Raw genomic sequence first — 17,507 nt, forward strand, 5'->3', positions numbered from 1 at the left:
GGAGAATGCAGAGCGATGGCATGATGGCTCAGGAAGATCCTGCTGAAGAGGCCTCGTCCAAAATCTCAACCAAAATGCTCTGTTGACAGTAGATGCTTCCCTCATTAACCTGTGCAGAATGGGCGACTGTTCACACCTGGCAGGTGCTTAAGCATCACCCTGATGCCCAGAAAAGAAGTGTTCCTGCCCTCGGTCATGCACCCTCAGGGACCCTACCCTGCACCCTGCAGGGAGGCAGGGTGCAGGTCTGGTGCTCAATGGGATGTGTCAGCCCAGAGTCTCTGCCTCATTCACAAGCTAAGAGTGGTTTATATATTTTTTAATGGCTGGAAAAAATCAAAAGAATGACATGTGAGAATTACATAAGATTCTATTTCAGTGTCCGTAGGTAAAGTTTCATTGGAATGCAGCCATGTTCTTTCATTAACTTAAGTGTCTGTGGCTGTCCTCACCCTACAATGGCAGAGTTGAGTAGTTGCGACAGAGACCATGTGGCCCACACAGCCTGAAATATTTGCTATTCAGCCACTGACAGAAATATTTGCCAACCTGGCCCTAACCCATGCTCAGGGTGTCGGGGACCTGATACTCTCTGCACACATGGCCTAGGCCCTTTCTGTCTGCAGAGCCTCTTCTTTGGGTTTCCTTCTTGAGGGCGGACCAGGTCTCGTGAGGGTAGCCAAGGGGCGACAGTTTGCAAGGAGCAGAGACAGATCTTACATAGCACTGGCAGTGCCAGGCCCCTCGGGGTGTAAGAACTGTGGGACGGGAAGGTAAAGGGGGAGGGCTAGGGGCCTCCAGCTAGCCCTCTCTGGCTATAGTACCTTGGGATGAAACCCCAAGGAGTCCAAGAAGTCAGTACTGAAACTTGTCCTTCTGGGTATGTCAGGAGAGAAGGATGGATTATTTTTTATATTAGAGTTATATTTGTCACTTTTAAGTGTTTAGAGGTCCGGCATGCAGACTTCCCTTCATGCTCATGTGCTGGGGTTCAGCGTTACTCATGCAATGTTGGGGGTCTTTAGACCACTTCCCCCATCCTCTTGGGGAGGGGCTCTTCACCTAGAGGCACACGGATCCTTCCCAAACCCACTCCAGCCAGACGGACTTGCTCTCATACTCACATCATTTCCTTCGGGACAGACGAATGAAACATGAGAGTGAAAATAAAGAGGTTTGTTGTTGAAAAGACGTGAGAAAGGTGAGTCCCTAAAAACCATTGATGCTGAAGTCAGCGTGGGCAAGACAAGCATACATGATTGGGAGAACATTCGTGTTCAAAGGGTTCTGCACTTGCTTCTATTTTTTTTTTTAATGCCTACAGCACCTGGTCTTCCTAGGTGGTCTCCCATCCAAGTACTAAGCAGGACTGACCAACTCTGCTTAGCTTCTGAGATCAGACAAGATCAGGCATGTTCAGGGTGGCATGACCATAGACTGCACTTGCTTCTTGAATGCCTATAAGTCTTTGTTCCATTTTTAGAACCACGACTAGAGAGTACAGCCTATTTATCACACTTGTGATTCATATAAGAAAGAGGATATGAAGTTTTAATCAAAAAGACAAGGCACCAGACCAGAGCCTTGACCTGACACCAAAAGGCAGGCAAATCGGTGTGCATTCGTTTGCTTCACATGAAATAAGTTTAATATTTTTACCATTGTTTACAATTCCCCACTTAATATTTTTATTAACATATTAGTTAACTCCATATGAACAATGCCATTGAAGACGCCATCTAGTACTGTCATATTGGATATAACACAGCATTGTAGGAGACACTGTACTGAAAGGTACGAAAAGCTTTACGGACATTATTTCAGTTAATTCTCATAAAAGTCCAATATGACAGATGCTGGTACAGCCATAGATAATGCAACAGAAACTCAGAGAGGGTAAGTCACTTGCCCAAAGTTGCAGAACTAGTAAGTAAACAAAGTCTGGAACTCAGGTCCACCTGACTCAGAACTCGTGAGCTTAACTTCTGTTAGGTGTGCAGAGTGGATAAATGAATGAATTATAAGCCACAAGCCGGAAGCACCTACTGCCAGGGTGCTGGTTCCCTGGGGAAGACAGGGTGTTAGATGAAAGCACAGAGATGCCACAGACAATACGTGGCACAGTGCCATGGAGCACCAATTTTACCTGATGGTAAATAACAGAAACCTTTTTTAAATGTTTATGTGAACTTGTAAATAAGGAAAGACATGCAAAGCAGCAAATAGCTTCCAGACATAAAACAGAGCTCCAAGAACTCTGAGACTCCTCAGGCTCACTGCTGGGACGAGCACTCAGGAAGAATGGTGAATCATTTTGGTCAGGGTTGGAGGCGGGGCGGGGGGAACACAGTCCAGAGGCTGGGCTGAGCCTTGTCCAGTGTGGCGAGGCTTTATCTTGATGTGAGGCAGAGGGCTAGTAGAGGCAGTGCTGAAAAGTGCTATGGTCAGGCCCCAGCATGGCTCACAGTGTAACCCGGAGGATTCTGGGTGTGGAGGCGGCTGAGCAGCCTGGGGTGGCCAGAGCCCACAGAATTTAGAGAGAGAAGGCTGCCAAGGTGCAGGCTGGAGGCTGCATCATGGTTATGCCAAATGGGAAGTATTCTGGCAAAGATGACTCACACCACCAACTTGAAAAAGAAGTTGGGGAAAGGATGCCTTTGAGCTTGCACGCCCAATGCAAACCCATTCTGTGAAGGCAGGTCACCAAATCCAGGAGGCCTGGGGCTGCCGTCCCCCAAGGCCTATCAGGGCATCTAAGTTCCCACACTTCCCGATAAAGACAGCACCCCCGTCACCCCGGGTCAGCTTGACTACACTGGGGCTTTAGAGTGACTGTAAACCCGAAACTGCAAATTCATACATCATTCAAGGAAGATGGTCCCCAAAAGGTGGGGAGTCATCTCCTTAAGGAGACTCAGGGTGGAAAAGCCAGGTGCAAGGGTTTTAGGCAAACCAGACCAACAGCCAGGCTCACTGTGCCCTGAACCTGCTGGGCCTGCAGGAGCCTTTCTAGCAAGTTCCATTATCCTTGCCTAGCATTGGTTCCAGCCCCTCCCACTACAGAAACTGTTGGATTTATGTGTCCTGACCTCCATGTGCATTTAGTACAAACCCTGGCAATTGGTATTTGTTGAATCGATCGAGGCAAAGGGGCTTTTGATGGAAGTAAATTGAGCTGCTCTTAGGAGTAAGGCCAGGAATAGTACTGTCTTATACATCCACAGAGTTGGAGCATGCATTAAATTATTTAGTGCACATGACCATGACGTAGAGTTTGGATGAGGAACGTGAGGCTCCGAGAAGTTGTGTCCGCTCAAAGTCCTAGAACTGCTGACCTCAGATGCAAGCCACTTATTAGCTGGGTGACCTTGGACAAGTCGCTAATTGTCTCCAGGCCTCTGTTTCCTCAATTACAGAATGGGATTAATAAAGTCTTAGCAAAGATTCAATGATGCAATGTAAAAACTGAATGATAGAAGGTGTGTAAAGTGCTTACAGCATGAGAGGTGAAGTCATTGCCTGGTAACTGTTAGTTATTACACTACTAACAATTACTGTCTTTATTACATGCTTCTGTGAGAGGCAGAGGAGAAGATATCCAAATACTAGTAGCTATAGTCCAACAATTGATTCATGATGAGTATCTAACCATACAGAGCAGTCATAGACAAAAGGTGCAGCAATGACCACTGGAACCAGAGCTGCTTCCACACCATGCCCACACGTACTGAGTTACTCCTCTCAATAACCTCGTGCTCTGGACAATGAAGGTGAGATTCAGAGAGATTAAGTCACTTGCCTAAGACCCTGCCACTTGACAGAGCAGAGGCAAGACTATAACCAGACTACGTAAGTGTCTGGGCTCCATTGTGGGGGCAGAGCTGGGCCTGGACAACACATAGGCTCTGGGACCAGAGGTGACCTGAGTGCCAGCCTGAGCCTCCATTCATGACTGCAACTGTGCTGAGCGAGGGACTCTGAATGCATCAGGCCCAGAGTCCATCTGAGTTGCCAGACTCAATTCCCACACCCCTTCCCCTCTTCAGTTCATTAGAAGCTTCCTCGAGTACCTGCCAAGACACAGAGCTAGAAAGTTCATAAATCAGAGAATGACTGAGTGGCAAACAAACTTGCTTCAGAGCTGCAAAAAAAAAAGTGACACTTTCCCAGGGCTGCCAAGATGCTGTTTGTGAGCTGAGATGCGAGAAGGAGTGGCGCCACTCCCACAGAGACAGGTGCTTCTGCAGAGGGCCCTGGGTCCCAGTGCCTCTGTTGTCCCCAGCTCCACGAGCCTCTGTTTTGGCCCCCCCCCAAGGTCCGCTCCTCACCCAGCCACCCGGCCACATCACGCCTTGCTCTTGGCTTCCATCTACTCATGGCCTCACACTGAGGATACAGTTCACAAGGTGCCCATGCAGCCCTGCAACCCCTCCTCTGCCCACTTTTCTTTCCTCCCATCCTGCCACTTTCACAACTATGCTGGCTTCCTTGTTTTCCTGGAAAATTTCAAGCTTGCTCCTAAAGGCTTTGCACTGGCTGTTGACTCTGCCCATACCACTCTTCCCCAGTTCTTCTAAAAGCTGATTCCTTTCATTGTCCAGGTTTCAGCTCAACTGTTAACGCTTCAGAGTCCTTTCCTGATATCCCTGCTTAAATTATACCTGAGGTCCATCACCACAACACTGACCTCTTAAATCTTCTTTATCAAACCTTCAAAATCATCACCTAAAATGATTTTCTTTCTTTCTCCTTCTGAGGCAGAGGCCTTGCCAGTTCTGTTCACTGCATGCTCCAGTTAGTACGCCGCCCAACATTCCTTGAGTTTTGATTTGTTTCATTTTGAGGGAATGGATAACATCATTCCTAATTAATCGTGTGTGTCCACTAGTCCTAACCCTAACTGCATCCTACTAGTTCATGCGAGACAGGAAGTCATGCAGAATGAAAAGACAGCTGGCTTAAGAGCCAGTAGACTCGAGCCTGGTCCCTGCTTCACCAGAGAGGTGACCCGGTCTCCTCTCTGGAAAATGGTTGTATGTGAAGCAGGAGTTAGCCTTGAGTTTGAATTTTGATTAGGCCACTTACTGAGTGAGGCAGGTTACTTAATTTCTCTCTGTCCCAGTTTCTTCATCTATGACATGGAAATCTCAGAGTGTAGGCATCAAGACGAAATGAGATGATGCTTGTAAGATCCATAGCTCTGCAATGATGGTTGCTGCCTTTACTGAGAGCATGGGCTCTGAGGCAGAGGACATGACAGTCATCTCCTGAGTTGACAAGTAAACCCTTACCATTTACATAAGTGATTAGCACAGTGGTTCCCAAAGTGTGTTCCCTGGACCAGCAGAATCAGCATCACTTGGGAACTTGTTAGAAATGCAAATTCTCAGGCCTCACCCAGACCTGCCAAACCAGAAACCCTGGGGACCTTCCCCAGCATTCTGGATTTTTAACAAGGCCTTCCAGGTGATTCCAATGCCCAAGCAAGTAGAGAACCACAGTGTTTTCCCCAGTCCTCTTAACCCTAACTCCACATTACAATCACCTGATGTGCTTTAAGAAGGCATTAAAGCCTGGTGCCACCTGCAGGGATTCAGATCTAGTGAGTCTGGGAAGAGATCTGGAGGTTTTTGAAAGCCCCTCTACAGTGGGACACAGTGCTTGTTTCCACCCCTGGGGGCAGATCATTCTGTGGCCACTAGGATTTCCTAATGGTACCAGATTTCCAAATCTTACAGTAACTGACCAACTTCCTGTAAGGCCCATGGCCCCAGCACTCCCCTGGGACTCTGAGGCATAGAAGACCAGCCAATTCTTTTCAGAGTTGTGTGATTTAGGTATTAAATCCAAGAACAAAGACCTAAGGTAAATACTGATAATGTCGCCCTTTCTGTTGTACCCATGATTAACTTGGTGACCTGAAGCAGGATAAAAAGACAACGGCTTTCCTCTGACACGGGTCCCCTCTCCTGATGACACGCCCTTCTCACTGCCTTCCTGCCCCTTTTATAGGGGCCACAGAGCCATCTGAGGATGGTACCAAGGGCTAGACTTCTCGGCTGCTCTAAGAAACCAACCAGCCTTCCTTTCCTGAACACACCACAGACCTGCCTGCTTTACGGGGTAGTGAGAAGACAAATGAGTTAATACAGACAAACAGCTTTGCCAAGTGCCTGTGGACAGCCGTATGTAATCATCAAGTGGCTTGCGCTCCCCTTACTGCTAAGGCAACTTAGCAGGAGGCCAAGCGCCTGAAGTATTCACCTCTCATTCCCATATCACCAAGGCAAAGTCCTAATCACTGCACAGTAATCACCAGCTGACCAGGCATCACTGGACCCTGCCGGGCAAGGGAGAATCCGGGTGCCCCCTCCCGGTGGCCCTCAGAGCCCATTCTCCCTGTGGAGTTCTGAGGGTGGCTCAGTTTATGTCGAGGAGCTACGGGGCCAGCCCATTACCTGTATGTGCCTTCCTGTTCCCAGGACTACCACTCATTAGTCATTCTCACCATAATGGCCTTCCCCAGTAGGCGTATTTAATATTAATGGAGAATGTGTTATCATCCAAGATCATTAGGGCAACGGTCCTATTTTCCCCCCTCAAATGAATCTTGTAGGTAAAATAATGAAAAAACGTGTTTTCCCCTCCCACTCTGGCTCTGCTTTGAAAGTCCTGGGCAGCTCTGAGCTGAGCCGATGTGCACAAATCGGACTATTTCTGTGATGAGCCCAACTAGCCAAGCAGAGGAATTTGCTGGTGAAGAGAAGGAGGGGTGGGCACAGGAAGGGTGCCAGGGATATGGCAGGCACTTGAGTGCTATGAGCATTTGAAAAAACAGTGTCCCGTGTTGGAGTGCCACAGGCTAAAGGTGCCCCAGGGAAGGCTGGGCTGAGTTATTTCCTGAAGATGCAGGGTTTTAAAAAAGTATTTTCCTTAGTCTCATGGTTCGAAATGACAGGTATTGAGTGCTTCCTTGGGTCTGTGGTGGGGGATCTCACTCTCTGAGGCAGGCAGGAGCCCAAGTGTGTGCCCTTGACCTCCTGTCTGGGGCTCCCAGAGCACCCCACTCCCAGGGCTAAAATGTCCTCCTCATGTGTCTCTCCCACAAGAGGACATGAGTTTCTTGAAGGCAGGGACTGCATCTTTCATCCTTGTAGCTCATGCCTTGTATTGCACTTGGCACAATCGATGCTCAATAAAGATGCACTGCACTGAGTTGATGCAGAGTGGATATTCAGGTATCCTTGGGACAGGTATGCTCTGAGAGGAGGGAGGATAAATGAGAGGACCCTGCACCCTTCTTTCCTGGAGCAGATGTGTCCTGACCCAGCTTGGGAAGGTTCTGGACACTCCCATCCCCCTATGCTACCAAGTGGGCCTGGCCATCCTCTGTCTCCCCAACCCCCACTTATGCTAACTCCTCATTCTTCGAGGCCTGCTGTTCTATTGGTGATTAAAGAGCTCATTTTCCGAAGGATTGGCCCAGCCTGGCTGACCTTCACCTAGCAGGGCCTGTTACTCTCAAGTCAAAGGACCACCAGAGGGAGTACGCAGGGTAGGGGACCAGTGTGTTTCTCCTCATCCAGCTCACTCTGACCTGGGTGGCAGGGTGCCTGGGAGAGGGCGAGAACACACTCCCCGACAGAAGCAAACACAAGTTCTCACACCCTAAGGGAGAGAAAGCGACCAGCATGGGCCAGAGCCGAGACAAGCGAGACAAGCACAAGGGGTGGGGGAGGGAAAGAAAAGTCACAACTCTGAGGCCCAGGCCAACTACCTTTTTATTCTCAAAATGCACCAGCCCCTACTGCCCCACATCCCACAGAGGGAAAGCCAACCACTTCTTGCTTGTCACAGAAATGAAATACAGAGCTCAGCTGGTTAAAACTGCAGAGAGAAGAAAGCCTTCTGGATATGGCTGCCAGGCTGACCATATAAAAACACAGGAAACCCAGGTAAGTTTGAATTTCAAATAAATGAGGAAAAAATTTAGTATAAGTATGTGATATATGGGACATACTTATACCAAAACTCACTGCTTGTTTATACAAAATTCACATTAACTTGCTATCCTGTGCTTTGGCTAGCAACCCTATCTGAGAGGTAAAGGCTGCTGCCCAAACCCCATAGTGTGTTCTGTGGAGACTGAGCAAGTGGTGGCCACTCAGAGGAGGATGCAGAGATGATAGGCCACCTCCAGGGGTGACCTGGAGAGCCTTCAGGGAGTCAGTAGGAGTCAATAGGGAATGCCACCTCCATCATGGGACTGATGAGAGTCACCTGCCGCAGAGGAGTGAGAGGGATGAGCAGACCGTGATGTGAGTACATAGGTGTTCCTATCCCAAGTACTAAAAACCCAGGTGCACCACAACCACGTCGTGTTAGGGAAATGATTTTAAAATGATGCCATATTCATATGATGGAATATCTGACAACCTAGGTAGTATGTTTTGGAGCCTTTGAATAGAGGCCCACCCTCTGTCTTTATGAGGGGCCTGAGCTCCCTGGCGCTGGCCTCCCGACACACCTGAGACACATACAAGTCACACGCCTCACAGGGCCTGCTCTCTCCCCACTGTCTACATCTCCACTCTGCCTCCCCTCTGCCTTCCCTACCTTCTCCCTCCTACCCCCTCCCCCTTTTCCTCTCCCCTCTTTAGAATATCTTCTTCTTCCTGAGCTCAGTGCTCTTTGTTCTGTAGATGGGTGCAACCTGGGGTTCAGCCTCTCTAGGTCTCTGTCCACCCCACCCTCTCTGGGCCTGCCCCATCCTCTCAGAGGTCTCCACGCCATACCCCTCGGAGTCTTCACCCTGCCCTTTTGGGGTCTCCACCCTGCCCTCTCTGTACAGTACATCAGCAGAATGGGGTTGGTGTGTTTACACATCATAATAACAATTTGTTCCTGATACACACATGCCATAGGTTGATGTGCTGATTAAAGAAACCACAGATGTAAAACTGCTAACAATAAGCCTAAAACATGGAGCAAACTCAATAAATGTTGGTTTCCTTCCCCTCCCCCAGACATAAAGATCAAACAGTTCTGAACACATTTTCAAAGTAGAGCACATGACAGGAATGTCTTCTGATGAAAGCTCTGTTCTGATGCGGAGATAAAAGGTGGCAAAGAAAGGGCCTAACCACTTGGGTATGGAGTCAGCTGTCCTTATATGGGGCCAACTCCCACAGTGGGATGGAGCCCCTGCTTCTGGAAGGGAGTGTCCCAAAGGGGTGGGGATGGTGGGGAGAGCAGGGGTAGTTTAAGGCTAAAAGTGTGAAAGATAGGGGATTAGGGGCTGAGACATTGATCTGTGTGACAAAGAAATCCTAGAAGAGTCACTTAGTAGGGAATTGTCCTCATTTATAGCTGGAAAACATGATTGGGGCCATTTGGTCTCTTTTAAATCTACTAAACACACACATATATGTGATTCACTCTCTTTTTCTCGTGTTTGCTGTAATGATCCAACAGACACAGAAGGAATGTGAAAAGGCAGAGCTTTCTAGAAGACCTGGATTCTTCATGAACAGTTTGAAACTGTGGAGTCCCTCGAGGTTTTCAGTCACTATGCTTGTTCTAGAATGTGACCTTATTTGGAGATAGGGCCTATACAGAGGTAATAAGTTAAATTGCGGTCATTGGGATGGGTGCTCAGCCAATAAGACTCGTGTCTACATAAGAAGAGGAAATTTTGACACAGGCACCCAGAAGGGAGAATGCCAGGTGAACATGAAGACAAGTCAAGGAGAATGGCCTCTGAAGACACCGACCCTGTTGACATCTTGACCTTGGACTTCTAGCCTTCAGAACTATGAGAGGATAAGAGTCTGCTATTTAAGCCCCAGTCTGTGGCACCTTGTTTTGGCAGCCTGAGCACACTAAACAGTCCCTGTTTCCTGGCAAAGAGACCACTGGCTCCAGACCCATGTCCCTTGCTCCTTTTTCATTCTGCTTTCTCTGCCAGTCAATCCCTCATGCATTTTAGCTCCTCGGGGAGGCTAGTAAAGAAGGAGGGACCATCAAGGGTGTGTTCTTAGTACCCTTGACCCCAGGGACCTCAAGTCAGGAAGCCAGGCATGGACATGGCTACTGGAAGGGGACACAATTCTAGTCTGTGCCACCCTATACCTACCGCACAGGGCACCTATGGGAAGTGGGACTGTGGCAGGTGATGCCTTGCTGTTTGGATGAGACCTGCAGTGCTAGGTAGACCAGGAAAAAGGCAATAACTTCATCAGGTTTTTAGACAGTTGAAGCCTGGAAAGGGGTCATTTTCCTTGAACCAGTTGTGACAAGCCAAAAGCCACATAAGCCTCACTGCTGTGGAGGAGGCAGGAGTCCTGGATCAGGAAGAGAACCTGATACCTCCTAGGGGCTCTCACCCGCATAAAAAGTGAGGGGATGAGGGGAAGCTCTACTTCGGTGCTTCCAGGGCACAGAGAATGAGTTAATAGTGGGGGCTGTAGGGTCTGTGGTCAAACCCCTAAAGGACACCATGATCCATCTCTTCAGAGGTCATGCCCTCTTACCAGAGCATGCCCATTGAGTGGGGCCTGGTCATCACTCAAGAGATCTCATAATTCCATGTGAAAAAGAGAATTCTGCCCACTGAGGTTAGCAGCCTCCAAATTCAGTTTCTATACAAGAGAGCCACCTTGAAGATCCTTAGCTAGGTCGGGAGTGGGGCCACTAGGCAGGCTATGCCCAGGGGAGCCTCAGAAAGTCAGAGGCTCCAGAAAGAAACATCCAGCTCATTCTGCTCTGACACACACCTGCTCCATGCTGAAAGCTTTGCTGCTGAAATGAGTATATTTAAGAGGGATAAAGTGCACATTAGAATAAAGGTGATAGGTTGCAAGGCATCTCAGTTCGAGGCTTCCTGGGTGTGATGATTAATTTTGTGTCAATTTGGCTGGACCATGGTGCTCAGCTATGTAGTCAAATGTTATTCTGGGTCTGTCTGTGAGGGTGTTTTTAGATGAGATTAACATTGAAATCAGTGGATTTTGAGTAAAGCAGATTGCCCTCCATAAAGTGGGTGGGCCTCATCCAATTAGTGGAAGGCCTGAATGGAACAGCGGCCCATCCTACAGATTTTGGACTTTTCATCCTCTATAATCATATAGATAATATAATAATTACAAGTAATCTTTCTCGGTCTCTGTCCCTCTCTATAAATAGATAAATAGGTAGAAATACAAATATATAGCTAGCTAGCCAGATATAGATAGATACATACATACTTATACACATACTTACATAGGGAGAAAGATAAAGAGATGATAGAGATATAGAGAGATATTGATAGATAGATAGAAATAGAAATGATAGACGATAGATAGATAGATAGATAGATAGATAGATAGATAGATAGATAGATAGATAGATAGAGACAGACATCATATTGGTTCTATTTCTCTGGAGAATCCTGATAAGCATTGGAGGAAGAGGACCCCGAGCTAGGATTTAATGGGAGGAGGAATGCAGCGGGAGAGTGGCACGCCCATGGTATCTGGGGATGAGTGGGATTCGGTCCGGCTGCCCTGGGTGGGGGTGTGCTCCACATGCCCAGGGTGCCACAGCTGTGGCTACTTTTGCCAGCCAGAGCATAACCACCCTGGGCTGCTTTCCACAATGGGCTATCATGATGGTGCCCAGTAGCTGACAGGCATTATCTCATGCAATCCTGTTTTTCTGTTTTTGTTTTTGTTTTCGTTTTTATCTTTCACAAAGAGAGGAAGGAGGAGAGAGGAAGTGAGCAAGAAGGCTGTACTAGCATGCAGCTCTGCTAACTGGTTCCTTGCCTTGGTCATACTTCCCCAGAGAGCAGCCTGTGGTGTCCTGTACATCCTTCACTCAACAACCAGGTGCTCCTACTGGGACCACATAACTGTCGTAGGCCATTCCTGTGCTGGCTGGCTAAGACAGTGTTCCTGTTTTCCTGGAAACTGTCATAGTTCCCTATGGGAAGTATTAACAATAGTATGTTGTGACTCTGATCAAGAAGTAGACATAGAGAATAGAGCCAATAATATAATAACTATGCACAGTGACAGGCGGTTACTAGGTTTATTGTGGTAATCGCACTGTAAGGTATGTAAATCTTGAATCACTATGTTGCTCACCTGAAACTAATATGATATTGTATGTTGTATGTCAACTATAATTAAAAATAAATTTAAAAAATACTAAGGTGACCTCATATAAAATAGCATGTGGTTAAAGGCAAAGATACTCCCCCCCAAATCTCTAATTATTTTAAACAGCGAAATTCTGTGAAAAGCCTTATAATATTAGAGCTAAAATGTACCATTTGGGAGAATTTAATCCATTTTTCAAATGAAAAACAAGATACAGACAATTATGTAAAATATTTATAATAATCCATCTAGTTGGTGCAGAGCTAAGAATAAAACCTACATTTCCAAGTAGTCAAAACACACTCCATTTCTTCACCTTCTAAGAAGATCCTTGAGAAGGGGATATTTATACACTGTCTACAAGTTTCTAGCAATGGCTATAAGTCTTCTACTGCATGAAATAAAATGTCTACCTTTTCATGTTGATCTAGATAAAATTAATGTATTCAATGCAAATCCACCAACTTGTAAAAACAATGATTGCTGTTTTTTCTTGGTGTTCACTAAGGACTTTGGGAGGATAGCCGGGATAGCCACAGCTCTCGAAACTGCTATGCAGGGGAGACCTAAGTGATAGTTTCTTTTTTCTCAACAAATTTTCCCTTAATTAGCGCAAACTTTAAAGTCCTTCTGGAGGGAACTCCTTTCCAAAACTGGCTACTATGTTCTTTAAACACCACCTTAGCTGAGTGATGAAATGGGAACCTCCAAGCCAGAGCCTGGAGCAATGTATGATTGGGTGGAAAACACAATGGCAGGGGGTGGAAGGACTGCAGGGATTTTGGAAGCATGATGGCAACAGTGAGGAGGGGTAGACCCCAAGACCTGGAGGGTGCAGTCAGGGCAGGGCCCAGAAAGAAGGCTGAGATGACTACGTGGACTAGAGAGGCACCCAGGTGTTTATTTTACCTCAAGCAGCTGCAGCCTTGTCTTGCTCTTTCTCTCCTACAGTTGCGTTGGCTCCTCCTCAGTTCATGCAAAGCCATACCTGTGACTTCCAGGCATCATTCTCTCCTCACTTTCCATGCTGGAAGACTTGCATTGCTACTGTAGCAGCCCTAACTAGATGAGACATCTAAATCTTCGAATTGCTCCTTTCTGGCCTCCATCACGTCATCAAAACTGCCCTAGCCATGACCATTATATAGCCAATCCAATGGAAACCCAACAGTTTCCTAATAGCTTTTGGTATAGCCCAGCCACTAGCTCTTTCTCTTGTCCCTCTCTTGTCTCTGGGATATTGCACTCCCAGCACTTCTCCTATTCTGTCCTTCCTTATTCATTGCCAGCAACTCCCCCACTATGCAATATTTACATGTTGGGGTTCCTCAGGGCTTGGTCCTGGGTCATTTCATCTCCCCTCTTCCTTGCTCTCTAAGAGAACTTCTTGCCCTACCCAGAAACACCAAGGTATCTAGAAAGTACTGGTAGGCAGGGCCCCTCCTCACTGAGAGAAACCCAACCTCCAGGCCTGAAGAAAGCCCTCAGGCAGCAGTGACAACAGGGACCAACAGGAGCCCAACAGCACCAGATAAGCCAGGCAGACTGAAGGTTCTGAAAATTAAACTGTATTGAAACCAGGGCCCACAAATGTAAGGATAGACATACATGTTAAATCTAAACAGGGTATCCAATTGCTAATATAAAAGATTTAAATAAGACCCAGAACTTCCTACATAATAAATTTCCAAGATGCAATTTAAAAAGATCACCTGTGAGATCAAGAGCCAAAAAAAAAACATAGCTTGAATGACACCAACACTGAGACAAATCAGGTGCTGGAATTATCTGGTAAAGATTTCAAAGCACCCATTATAAAAATGCTTCAATAATCAATTATAAAATCTCTTGAAATGAACGAAACATTTGAATAATGAAATAGAAGTTATAAAACAAAAATGAAAATTATAGAACTGAAAGATACAGTAATAGAAATTAGAAAAACCTTGCTGTGTGAGCTCCATAGCAGAACAGAAGATGACAGAGAATAGAATTAATGAATTCAAAGACAGATAGTAGAATTTGCACAATCTGAAAAACAGGAAAAATAGACTAAAAAAAAAAAAAAAGACCAGAGATTTAGAGAACTGGGCAATGATAAGAAAGGACCCAACACCTCTACATTGGAGTTCCAAAAGGAGAAAGAGGGCGTGGCTGAAGGAAAATTTGAAGAAACTAAGTTGAAAAGGTCTCGAATTTGGCAAAAGACACAAATCTTCAGGTCCAAAAAGTTGCATGAACCTCAAATAATATAAACCCAAAGCAATCCACATCAAAACACATCATAATTTAACTTCTAAAATTAAAGTCAAAGAAAAATTGTGAAATCAGTCAAACAGAAACAGCGCATTACCTAGAGGGGAACAACAGTTTGAATGACAGTGGATTTCTCATATAAAATCACAGAAGCTGGAAGGAAGTGGCCACTTTTTAAATGCTGAGATAGGAAAAAGGTCAACTTCAAATTCTGTAAGTAAAAAACATTCTCAAACGAAGGAAAACTAAAAAATTTTATTGCTAGCAAACATACACCAAAAGATTGGCTACAGAAGTTCTTCAAACAGAAAGAAAATGATTAAAAGAAAAGAAAAGAAAAGAAATCTAAGAGTATCAAGAAGGAAAAAGGAACAAGGAAAAAAGCAGAAATATGAATATATACTATAGACTATCCTTTGTGAGCTTTAGAAAATATTTGACTATTGAAACAAAAATTATAACACCATCTGAGACTTAAGACAATATTTAAAAGTGAGAGAAGGTAAAGGGACCTAAACAGAGCTGAGGTTTTCATACCTCAGTTGGAGGTAAAATACTGATATCAATAGACTGTTTTAAGTCACATATGTATATTGTGATACCCAGAGTAACCACTACAAAAACTGGGCAAAGAGATATACTCAAAAACACTACAAATAAGTCACTATGGAATCTTAAAATTGGTCAAATAACATGCAAGAAGTCAAGAAATGTGAAACAAAAGAATGAGAAGCAGAAGATACAAATAGAAACCAGATAATAAAATGGCGGACTTAAGCACTAGCATACGAGTAGTTATCTTAAACACTTTAGATCTAAATACTCCAATTGGAAGACTGGATTTTAAAAAATGACCCAACTCTATGCTGTCTAAAAAACTTACCTCATATTCAATCATACGAATAAGTTGAAAGTAAAAGATTAGAAAAAGAAGCAATGCAAACATTAATTTTTAAAAAAAAGGCAAGACCAGCCATACTAATATCTGAGAAAGAAGACTTCAGAGCAAAGAAAATTACTAGAGATGAAGAAAAGTACTACATAATGGTAAAGAGATCAAGCCATCAAGACAATATAATGGTCTTAAATGTGAATGCACCAAATATACATACCATGAAATATTACTCAATGATATATAGAAACAAATTATTAGGATACTCAATAATTTAGATGCATCTCCAATGATTTACAAGTGAAAAAAGCCAATCTCAAAGGTTACATACTCTATGATTTCATTTATATAACATTTTTCAAAGGACAAAAACGTGAGAAAGGAGGACAAATTCGTGGCTGCTAGGGACTAAGGATGGGGTTGGGGCCGGGAAGGTGGGTATGACGGTAAAGGGCAGCATGGATCAACATCTTGGCTGTGTGGTGAATACATGAACCCACTCAGCTAATAAAATTGTATAGGTCCTAACAACACACACACACACACACACACACACACACACACACACACACACACACACACGGAAAACTCAAGGAATCTGATTAAGACAGTGGACTGTATTAGTGTCAGAATCCTGGTTTTGATGTTACACTATAGTTTTCCAAAATATTACCACTGGGTGAACTGGGTAGTTTTCAAGGCACTGTTTCCGGCTTGGGGTTCTAAACAGGACTCAAATTTCCTCAAGGTCAAGAATGTTAGCTTTGGCTTTTTACTTCTCCCACAATACTTAGCACAGAGCCTTTCACAAAGAAGATTCTCAATGAAGCCTGAGAATTCCCTTACAACTGATGTTACCATCTGATGGAACAGGCATGAAAGGGTATCAGGATCTGAGTCAATGGATACTCGGAAAAGTTTTAGTTATCTGGTATTCACCATTTCCAAGGACAATCTTACACAAGAAGGCCACTGATGTATGCTCTCAGCACAAGCTCTGCATTTGTCACACATGCACAACAGCGAAGATAGCATGATTGCTATGGTGTGACAGGAGTCCTGGGCAATGGTTCTCATAGAAACCACCAAAGAGCCACTTCACATGTGTGCTTGAAAACTCACAGAACATGACTCATATTTGCAGTCCAGCTTCTGCCAGGAGTGTATTTCTTTCTTGTGTTCATCTTTTAAGTCTATTACCAAAACCGTGAGGGTTATAATTCAAGAAATCAATGTTGTTTAGTCTCAAAGGGTCTATGCTGTGCCCTCCTATAACACTCCCTAGAGAGAAATGATTACATTTGACCAACCAAACAAATGTTGAGCATCTATCTTCTGTATACAAGGCACCAACCTGGGGTCTCTAGGGGCAGCAGGGATAAGCAAACAATGGTCTCTGCTCTCAGGCAGCTAAGAATTGGTCACATGAGAGTCTTTGTGCCAATGCTTAGGAAGAGACTGGCTTTGGTATGAGGGCTAGTGAGGACAGATATGATGCCTTGAGACCTTGGGAGAGATGACTTCGTCAGAGGTGGAGAGAGGCATAGGTTTGCCAAGAGCTGTAAGCTATGCAGGTTAAGAGCCTGCTCACAAATCAGCCTGTCTAATTCTCATCCTGGCTTCACCACTTACCAGCAGGTAATCGTGGGCCATTTCCCATCCTCAGAATCAGGAAACACTATCAACAGCTCAGGGGGAAAAAAGGTTATGCATGTGACCTATTTAGCACAGAGCTTGGCATACACTAAGTGCTTTATAAATGGCTATTATTATTTAGGTGGTAGAGAAAAAACCATAAGTCCCCTTCTTGAGCTACTCTCAGTCCAGTGAGGGTGACAGACTTGCATGCAGACAGATTACAGGGCAGCAGGATCTGTGTTATTACAGACCAGGAGAGACGAGTGTGGATCTTACTCAGAAGGACATAGGGAGCCACCAACTGATTCTTCATAGTCATCAAGGTGCTTTTCACAGCCACTCAAAGCAGCATTTACTGGCACCGCCACCAGCTTCTGTACTAGCCTCTCACTGACAACAAGGACAAGCACAGGTTGGCTCAGCACACTGACCGCCTCTGCCATCCCACGATGTTTGCCTTCTTGCACTTGGCTGTTTGCAAAGCTGCAGAATGAGGTGTGTTTTAGAGGGGCTCGCCTGGAGAACATTTTTCCCCCTGGTTCCCCATTACAGATGTGGTCCCAGAGAGAAACCTACCG

General features: G+C 45.3%; 1 pseudogene; it reads right to left on the reverse strand.

Moving 5' to 3' along the window:
• Positions 1-1,315: 1,315 nt before the first annotated feature.
• LOC111733234 lies at positions 1,316-1,438 on the reverse strand (annotated as a pseudogene).
• Positions 1,439-17,507: the final 16,069 nt, after the last annotated feature.

Source organism: Pteropus vampyrus, unplaced genomic scaffold (genome assembly GCF_000151845.1).
Source record: "Pteropus vampyrus isolate Shadow unplaced genomic scaffold, Pvam_2.0 Scaffold541, whole genome shotgun sequence".
Lineage (NCBI taxonomy): Eukaryota > Metazoa > Chordata > Mammalia > Chiroptera > Pteropodidae > Pteropus > Pteropus vampyrus.